This window comes from Lissotriton vulgaris, chromosome 6 (genome assembly GCF_964263255.1).
Source record: "Lissotriton vulgaris chromosome 6, aLisVul1.2, whole genome shotgun sequence".
Classification (NCBI taxonomy): Eukaryota; Metazoa; Chordata; class Amphibia; order Caudata; family Salamandridae; genus Lissotriton; species Lissotriton vulgaris.
Genome location: NC_141694.1, coordinates 709,119,699 through 709,130,458, shown reverse-complemented (window position 1 = coordinate 709,130,458; position 10,760 = coordinate 709,119,699).

Sequence of the window (10,760 nt, the reverse complement as noted above, 5' to 3'; positions counted from 1 at the left end):
CGTCTTGCGAGAGACCCGTTCTTTGCCCTTCAGGGGCCGTGGTCGTTTTTTCTACGGTGCTTTGATCAGGGGTTCCGGCAGCCCCGGTCTCTGCCCAAGATTCTAGGGCATGCTTAAAATCGTCCTTGGTACTCAGTCCGGTGGTAGCGATACCCAGTTCGATGCAGAATTGTTTTAGTTCACGATGGTTGTACTCCTCCAATTTCTCCATTTGGAATTTCTCGGTTGATCCGCTCTCTTTCGTGGTCATTGTGACTTCGTCGTGGGGTGAGCTACTCTCTGTACGTTTATGCGGTGATTCGGATCGCGCCGCTGGCCACCAATGTTAGACGGACCGGGAGGGTCGGCCGAGGTTACGGGGAGAGGTCTCCAGGGAGAGCCGTCTCCAACGACTGTACAGACAAGTAACTTCCCCCCCACAGACGGACACCACACAAGGTTGAAGGTTAACGAGACTTTATATGCAATTCTTAGGTTACGATGATATGATACAAGGAGGTCTGGACTCAGGGGTCCCCTCGATTCTAGTCTCTGGTTTGGGGAAAGGGTAGCGGGACAGTCTTGTTACCAATGAGTGAAAAATAGCTCTCAATCCTCGAGCTCGGCGTTCTAGATGATCGGGCCGCGGCGGAGCCAGGCAGGTCCCGAGATGGACGAAGGAAAACGACGGTCCGCGGCGGAGCCTGCAGGTCCCGGTGAAGATGACGGTTACAACGGTCCGCGGCCACGCCAGCAGGTCCCGACGACGATGAAGGTGATGAAGGTTGCGAAGGCTGTGGCAGCGCCAACAGGCAGGACGATGGTGCACAGGACAGAGCTATGGCAGCGCCAGTAGTCTGTCTAGGATGAGTTCCTCTTTACGTCTCTCGACTCCAAGATACAACTGCCTTCCTGCTCTGGAGCTGCCCCAGTTATAGGGCTGGCGTGCTTTGATGTCCGGACCCTCGCACTTGGAGGTCGGGAGGTCCGGGATGAGGGAGTCCAGACACCCAGCAGGGGGGTGGAGCCAGCGCCCGGGGAGGCGATGGGCGAGCGGCACTTGGTGGGGGAGAGCCATCGGCACCTCTTTCTCCCATTGACTTGCCAAGTAGCCCGCTCACCTCCTGGGTGGAGGGTGGTGCCGGAATGTCTGAGGCCGGGCCAGGCCCAGGGTTGAGGTCGATCGGGGGCCAGGCGGCCTCGTGGTGGAGTGTCCAAGATGGCGCCCCAGGCTGGGCGCGTGGGCCGGCAGTGGATCGGACCCACAAGGTCGACAGGCTCGAGGGCAGGGGTCCCTGAGGGGACGGAGGACGTGCAATGGTGGTGTGTGGTACTTGCGGGACTGGACTCAGGCCTGGTTGGGCCGGGGGAGAGCGGCCCTTCATGTGGCCTGTCCAACACAGACGTAAACACACTCACAGCAGACGACTTCCGCATTCTTAATGAGGTAACAAGCAATGGAAAGGATGTATGAATGCAGCCTTGTGCTGATGAGCCTGGAGGCATAGCCTGGAAAAACCATAAAGTTTACTACCGCCACTCCGCACTCACCGCCACTCCGCACTCACCGCCACTCCGCACTCCCCGCCACTCTGCACTCACCGCCACTCTGCACTCACCGCCACTCTGCAGTCACCGCCACTCTGCAGTCACCGCCACTCTGCACTCTCCGCCACTCTGCAGTCTCCGCCACTCTGCAGTCTCCGCCACTCTGCACTCACCGCCACTCTGCACTCACCGCCACTCTGCACTCACCGCCACTCTGCACTCACCGCCACTCTGCACTCACCGCCACTCTGCAGTCACCGCCACTCTGCACTCACTGCCACTCTGCAGTCACCGCCACTCTGCAGTCACCGCCACTCTGCAGTCACCGCCACTCTGCAGTCACCGCCACTCTGCACTCACCGCCACTCTGCACTCACCGCCACTCTGCACACACCGCCACTCTGCACACACCGGCACTCTGCACACACCGGCACTCTGCGCACACCGCCACTCTGCAGTCACCGCCACTCTGCAATCACCGGCACTCTGCACTCACCGCCACTCTGCACTCACCGCCACTCTGCAGTCACTCTGCACTCACCGCCACTCTGCACTCACCGCCACTCTGCACTCACCGCCACTCTGCACTCACCGCCACTGCACTCACCGCCACTCTGCAGTCACCGCCACTCTGCACGCCTCATGTCCCACGAGCAACAAAGACAGACGTAAACACACTCACAGCAGACGACTTCCGCATTCTTAATGAGATAACAAGCAATGGAAAGGATGTATGAATGCAGCCTTGTGCTGATGAGCCTGGAGGCATAGCCTGGAAAAACCAAAAAGTTTACTACCGCCACTCCGCACTCACCGCCACTCTGCACTCACCGCCACTCTGCACTCACTGCCACTCTGCACTCACTGCCACTCTGCACTCACTGCCACTCTGCACTCACTGCCACTCTGCAGTCACCGCCACTCCGCACTCACCGCCACTCTGCACTCACTGCCACTCTGCAGTCACCGCCACTCTGCACTCACTGCCACTCCGCACTCACCGCCACTCCGCACTCACCGCCACTCCGCACTCACCGCCACTCTGCACTCACCGCCACTCTGCACTCACCGCCACTCTGCACACACCGCCACTCTGCACACACCGCCACTCTGCCCTCACCGCCACTCTGCACTCACCGCCACTCTGCACTCACCGCCACTCTGCAGTCACCGCCACTCTGCAGTCACCGCCACTCTGCAGTCACTCTGCACTCACCGCCACTCTGCACTCACCGTGACTCTGCAGTCACCGCCACTCTGCACTCACCGCCACTCTGCACTCACCGCCACTCTGCACTCACCGCCACTCTACACTCACCGCCACACTGCAGTCACCGCCACTCTGCAGTCACCGCCACTCTGCAGTCACCGCCACTCTGCAGTCACCGCCACTCTGCACACACCGCCACTCTGCAGTCACCGCCACTCTGCAGTCACCGCCATTCTGCACTCACCGCCACTCTGCAGTCACTGCCACTCTGCACACACCGCCACTCTGCACTCACCGCCACTCTGCACTCACCGCCACTCTGCACTCACCGCCACTCTACACTCACCGCCACACTGCAGTCACCGCCACTCTGCAGTCACTCTGCACTCACCGCCACTCTGCACTCACCGTGACTCTGCAGTCACCGCCACTCTGCACTCACCGCCACTCTGCACTCACCGCCACTCTGCACTCACCGCCACTCTGCACTCACCGCCACTCTACACTCACCGCCACACTGCAGTCACCGCCACTCTGCAGTCACCGCCACTCTGCAGTCACCGCCACTCTGCAGTCACCGCCACTCTGCACACACCGCCACTCTGCAGTCACCGCCACTCTGCAGTCACCGCCATTCTGCACTCACCGCCACTCTGCAGTCACTGCCACTCTGCACACACCGCCACTCTGCACTCACCGCCACTCTGCACTCACCGCCACTCTGCACTCACTGCCACTCTGCACTCACTGCCACTCTGCACTCACCGCCACTCTGCACACAACGCCACTCTGCAGTCACCGCCACTCTGCACACACCGCCACTCTGCACACACCGCCACTCTGCACACACCGCCACTCTGCACTCACCGCCACTCTGCACTCACCGCCACTCTGCACTCACCGCCACTCTGCACACACCGCCACTCTGCACACACCGCCACTCTGCACTCACCGCCACTCTGCACTCACCGCCACTCTGCACTCACCGCCACTCTGCAGTCACTCTGTACTCATCGCCACTCTGCACTCACCGCCACTCTGCACTCACCGCCACTCTGCACTCACCGCCACTCTGCACTCACCGCCACTCTGCACACACCGCCACTCTGCACACACCGCCACTCTGCAGTCACCGCCACTCTGCAGTCACCGCCACTCTGCAGTCACCGCCACTCTGCAGTCACCGCCACTCTGCACGCCTCATGTCCCACGAGCAACAAAGACAGACGTAAACACACTCACAGCAGACGACTTCCGCATTCTTAATGAGGTAACAAGCAATGGAAAGGATGTATGAATGCAGCCTTGTGCTGATGAGCCTGGAGGCATAGCCTGGAAAAACCAAAAAGTTTACTACCGCCACTCCGCACTCACCGCCACTCTGCACTCACCGCCACTCTGCACACACCGCCACTCTGCACTCACTGCCACTCTGCACTCACTGCCACTCTGCACTCACTGCCACTCTGCACTCACTGCCACTCTGCACTCACTGCCACTCCGCACTCACCGCCACTCCGCACTCACCGCCACTCTGCACTCACCGCCACTTTGCACTCACCGCCACTCTGCAGTCTCCGCCACTCTGCACTCACCGCCACTCTGCACTCACCGCCACTCTGCAGCTGCACTCACCGCCACTCTGCAGTCACCGCCACTCTGCAGTCACCGCCACTCTGCAGTCACTCTGTACTCACCGCCACTCTGCACTCACCGCCACTCTGCACTCACGGCCACTCTGCAGTCACCGCCACTCTGCAGTCACCGCCACTCTGCAGTCACCGCCACTCACCGCCACTCTGCAGTCACCGCCACTCTGCACTCACCACCACTCTGCACTCACCGCCACTCTGCAGTCACCGCCACTCTGCAGTCACCGCCACTCTGCAGTCACCGCCACTCTGCACACACCGCCACTCTGCACACACCGCCACTCTGCACACACCGCCACTCTGCAGTCACCGCCACTCTGCAGTCACCGCCACTCTGCAGTCACCGCCACTCTGCACTCACCGCCACTCTGCACTCACCGCCACTCTGCACTCACCGCCACTCTGCACTCACCGCCACTCTGCACTCACCGCCACTCTGCACGCCTCATGTCCCACGAGCAACAAAGACAGACGTAAACACACTCACAGCAGACGACTTCCGCATTCTTAATGAGGTAACAAGCAATGGAAAGGATGTATGAATGCAGCCTTGTGCTGATGAGCCTGGAGGCATAGCCTGGAAAAACCAAAAAGTTTACTAATATTCTATATTGATTTTACAGGTGACAAAACGTAATTATTAGTACAATTTTTAAAGCAGACACATGCAAACACACAAATTGTATTGCCGTATTCCAATTCAAACTCAAAAGAAGAATGGAAAGTTAAGTGATAGACCTCTGCTACCAGCGCCTAACCCACTGAGCTAGCAGCACTGAGCGTCTGGCAGCAGAGCAGAGGTGAGGCTGAGGCTGCAGTGCAGAGCGAGCCAGCGCACGGAGCGCTGCTGAATGGTGAACGCGCCCCGGCCGTCTGCATTCACTTAATGAGGCACCCTGACAGCTCCTAATTTTTATTTATGGACGCCCGTGCGCGAAACCGCAGAGAAAATGCCTACAATGGCGGACGCAAATCACATGAAGCCTATTGCATCAAGGCTACTACAAAGACAGCACAGCGAAGACGAATCACTATGCAGATGCCATAAAACAGCCACGCGCACTAAGGAATGTTTGGAATGTTTCTGGCCAGAGCTCTAAAGAAACCTTTTTTTTTTTTTTTTTAATAACAATAGAGCTCGAAGCTCCGCCCCACTTCGTGGTGACGGAGGCCGAGCCCTAAAAATTGGTGGTATCGGCCCTCTCCATGCTGTTTTACAAAAAGAGAAAATCTTGTGTTGCTGAGAAGCCAAATTCCATGTTGTGAGTTAAAAAGAATGACATGCATGAAACAATAGTTTGGAAAGTAAAGATGAAATGTTATGGTACTACGCAATCCAAGTGGGGGATTTTGATAGGTCAAGAAGTCCCAGATTGGTTTTCGGCGGTTTGTCTAAATTCTCCAGGCCGTGTCAAATTGTGTTTCCAAGTCTTCCGAAATTGTAACTTGAATTTGGCCAGTTTAGCACAGTGTAACAGTGTGTTTGCAAGTAGAAGCGATAATGAGCCTTTGTTGCGCTTGGATTACTTTGAGATCCCTACCTATAGGGCCGGACTGGCCGTAGCGGGCACCAAGCGTTTTCTGGTGGGCCAGAAGGGTGGGGGATGGTTTTGTTACTGTGGGCTGGTTTTGCAGCAGTGCTGCAATATGGCCCCTGTAACAAAAGCAGCAGCAGTACTTGACACTAGCCTCCCCTTCACCCTCACCCTGGGCCGGTGCTCCTCAGTAGCCCCCCCCCCCCCCCCCCCCCCCTGGGCCCGGTTGGGCTGGTTTCTGTCCCCAGTCCGACCGTGCCAATTTATTGGGCAGTGGACTCAAGTAGCACATCCAGGGAGGGATGTGAAAATGACAGTCAGGAGACAGGTAGGTAGAGGGATTAGTGGAAGTGATTAAAAATAGGAAGTTTTACTTTCAGAATTCTCAACTTCAAGGACAATTGTTGTATCATTGTTTTCCTGTTTGATAGCATTTCACACAAGCTGTTTATCTTATTCAAATAAGGATAGACTGTGTTGAGTCAATGTTTTGTTCTGTTTCCCTTGTGATGCTGCTCACGTGCTCCTGCATGAGCCTCTCTCTTGGGATGTTTTTATTTGAGAGCTTCCTGTGGATGTTTTGCTAATCTGTACCCAGAGTTCTGCGGGGCTGCAAATAGCGCCTGTATTTTTATTACACACGCCTTGAATCTTTAACTCCTCTGTCCCTGGAGCTTCAACATGGAAGTTGGCAAATCACAATATTGCACTTCTTGTTCTGGAAAATGGACTTCAGAATAAAGGATTATTAAGTAGGCAAATCAAATATATTTATTAAGCATCTATCTCTCTCTCTCTCTCTCTATATATATATATATATATATTGAAGTTTATGTGCTGAAAAAAACATCAAATTTCAAGTATTCATATAAAGTCTTTTTTTCACGTTTGTCTTCTCTTCAAACACTTGAAAAAAATAATTCTTCAATTAATGTAACATCTGCATTCAAGCTTCCAAAACTTGATCAGAGTTCTTCATACAATAAGAATACATTTTTCAAGTGTTTGAAGAGAAGACAAACTTGAAATAAAAGACATTATATGGATATTTGAAGTTTGATATATGTTTTACTCAGCAGATGAACTATGATATGTACTATTCCCTGTGAGAGAAACGGGGAACTGAGAAATAGCGCCGGGCACATTTTGTATTCCCTTCTGTGAATTGTGAGTTTGAGGGTTATCTGGGGACTGTGACCTGAAGAAATGACAGCCAATAACTGCACCTACACTTGAGAGCCCAACATCAGCAACAGGGAGACTGGATCAAATTTCTGCCACTCGAGGAAATATTTAGGCAGAACAGGTGGTGTGGTGTACACTGTGGTGCACTTTCAGTCTCAAGACAACCATCCTACATGACTGACAAAGCTGAATTTACAGCGGACCTGGCTGAGTAAGGGCTGGTCCTATGCATATTGGGATTCGGAGGAAGTTACTTCATACGTGTCCTCCTACGCTGAGGATCTTCAGTCACTGACCGACTGGGGTTTCTCTTCTCAGCAGCCACCTGTACTGAATAGATGCTGTACTTAACTGCGGGGACTGAGGAAAAATAGGAAACAAACCAAGTCTATCAGACTGGGACAGCAACAGAGACTGACAAAAAAAGGAGTTATTTTCCAGGGTATGTCTCCATTGTTACTGGAGCCAGTGGAGACATGGACCCCCTTTCTCTTTCTGGGTATGGAGCTTTGCTTGATCTCCCTGTGTGTAATAGACTTGCACCACCGTGCCCAACGGGAAATACAGGCTTGAGCAGCAGCTTGGGACCCAGGGCCCCGACAGGAACTGGGCTCTGCTCCACAGTGAAACAGAATATCCAAACTAAGGGACCTAGAAAGATCATCCACTGGAGTTCACTTCACTCCCTCACCCTAGACTGGGTGAGCCAAGTCATCATGTAGATAGATGGTCTTTTTACCTTCATTAGTAGACTTGTACTACTTCTGTAGAGTGACCACCACCTGGGACGGGGAGAAACCTTCAAGGGATGGCTCATTAGCACACCAACCGAAGGGTGCTTAGTACCGCACTGGTGCACGTGACTTGAAATTACCTCCTGATTCTTGGTCTTAGTGATGAAATCCAACATCTCATTAGGGGTAAGTGCACGTATACTACATGCCTGCAAGACAGGTGATACCTGAGGGATCTTGTACTGATGGTAGCACAGAGTGCAGACATGCATCACATGACTATACTCCAAGGATTCAGACGGTAATCGGGTTCGCTACTGTAAATGATGGATTGCAACATGTGCATGTATTGAAGGAGGAAAATTGTAGAATAAGCTAGAAGGTGGGAAGAGCACCCAATAATCAGAGCTGGGCACCGTGTTGGGAATTTGCAGAGCATGAGCGAACCATAGTCTAAAGGTACTTCTAACAGCAGATTCCTCACCATAACATACTCACTCCCTAGACATCAGACTGGATCTGGAAGTGTTTTCAGGCAATGCTTCAATGCGCCACTAGGTGGTGCTGTGCGGCTTTGCTCTGGCTCCGAACCGCCCTATAAGTAACAGTGTGGAGGAGCTTATAAGTGCCACATCTGCGTGCTGACGTCAGTTAATTTCTTTTCACTCCTTCTAATTTGGTCCCGGAGCTCAGCTCCCAAATTCATTGGAAAGCACCAACTCCAAAAAACGAAATCCACTGTGCTAGGAAATGATGTTCCCTCCTGAAACTACAGGTTTCAGTCCATGCTGTGTCTGTAGAAAACAGATGTCAGTCACAGATCTGCATGGGTTATATCTCTAGTGTTTGGGCTCAGGACATAACTTGAAGTCATACAGAAAGTGTGCCCTCATGCATCTGGGTCCGATAAGCAAAGCTGTACATTGCCGAACAAAAGAAATCAAGACACTTGCTTAAATTATGCTCCTGCTGCAGGTTGTAGGTGCTGACTCGTTCTTGCTCCTGGAGCTGTTCCTGTGAGGTTGAAATCCTTCTGTAAATCCAAATAGAAGGTCAAGTAAAAACATAAATAGGAGAGGTGGAACTCAATCCTATATGATCGCGCCATATCAAAAAGAGGGCGCTTGGGCGCCACAATGTCAGTCAGCAGTGCACCCTGGGTTCCTAGGGCTATCAGTGACACCACAGCAGATCAGGAACATCTCACAGGCCATGCTGCAGATAATCAGCATAGGGGCCTCCACTCCAGTTGGATTCCATTTGCGGGTACTTTCCCCACACAGTCTGATCCCTTAGGACTCGTTCTTGGTCCCTTACTATGGTACATATGTCTACTCCGGTTCCAGGACCTGTGCCAGCTGTTCACTATCAACACTGTATCAACGGTACTGGAAGAGGATCTGATGCTGATTCTGAAGTGTCGACTGAAACAGACTTCAGCCCAATATCATCTGACAACAAAAGAAAAACAATGGTTCTGTCGAGAATCGCATATAGTTGGTTATTACCGTACTTAAAACGTATCATAAAATTACATTAATCATCAAATGTAAGAAACACACAACACATCAACCACAGCTAAGTTCAAAAGATGAGTTCTTACTTTTTAGATATATATGCAAATAATCGGCTGTCCAAAACATAAAACTGCAATAAAGCACGTGGTTGGTGAATCAATTAGTGACTGGTCTTGATCAGTGACAAGGTGCTATACAGAAGTGACATGAATAACACATATTTACGAATATGGACGGTATTTCACAAGCATGTCCACCATTGAATGCATAAGCCACAACAGGATATAATATTTCCATATTCTAGTTGAGGAGTTGCGTGGACAAGTTGAACTAACACGTCGACGTTTCGACCCTAATACTTAGTGCAGATTCATAAGCATCTGTGGCGGGTCTTCATCATGACAAAGTCGAACCTGAGCCCTTCTCAGAGACTGGCATTCATTGGAACTCTCCTGGATACAGTATAGTTCGAGGTGGTCCCTCCACTGCAACAAATCCATGACATTTAGGCTATGATCAAGCCTCGGTCCTAGATCTATGTGAGAGTAGCTTTGAAGCTTCTTGACCTCTTAGCCTCTTGCACTTTCTTAGTCTGAAAGACCTTGAGGTGAGCGATGTTAACGGTTATTTGTACACCCTTTCTGTCTTTTTATGTCTACAAGACCAGCTTCTTGTTACGAGGGTTTATAACACATTTTAAACATGATTCCTTTCAAACCATTTGTGAAGACACATTGGGACCTTAATTTGTTCTCAATGTTTCTCTTGTGCTTGCCGTTGAGCCGATGCATAGCTGTTAACTGCATCTCTTGACTGTACACAGTGTCTTCTTCATTATGATTACTTCAGCTTGTTGTGTGAGTGAGCTACAAGCACTGTCTACGCAACCGCACTATACTACCTTTTCTCCAGACACATTGGCTTTGAGAACTTGCCTAAATGTGTGACCTCTTAACACACTTGGCAATCTAACACCCTGCCTGCATTATTTTGCTCCCCACCCACCGCTCAAAAGAGGAGAGGCTTTATAGGCTGGACACCAAAAGGGCTTTAAGGTTTTACATTGATCGTTCCAAAGAACATCATGTGGACAATCAGCTTTTCTTCAAAAAAGTGTAAGCAGAAGAGGACCCTTTTGATAGTCCTTTGCATTAAGATTTTCTACTTACTGGCCAAGAAGCAATGGCAGGAAGGTCTGAGAGCTCACGGTTAAGGCTACCACCACAGTGTTGGCATGCAGAGTGCCTGTCTTTGACATCTGCTAGGCTGTGACGTGGGCATCAATGCATACGTTTACAATGCTCTACAGCCTTGACAATGGGAAGGTCATTTTGCCCGCTTGGTCCTCCAAGACCTTTTGGTCTGAGTACACTCCAAAGACCCTCCACCTGGGGAGTGCT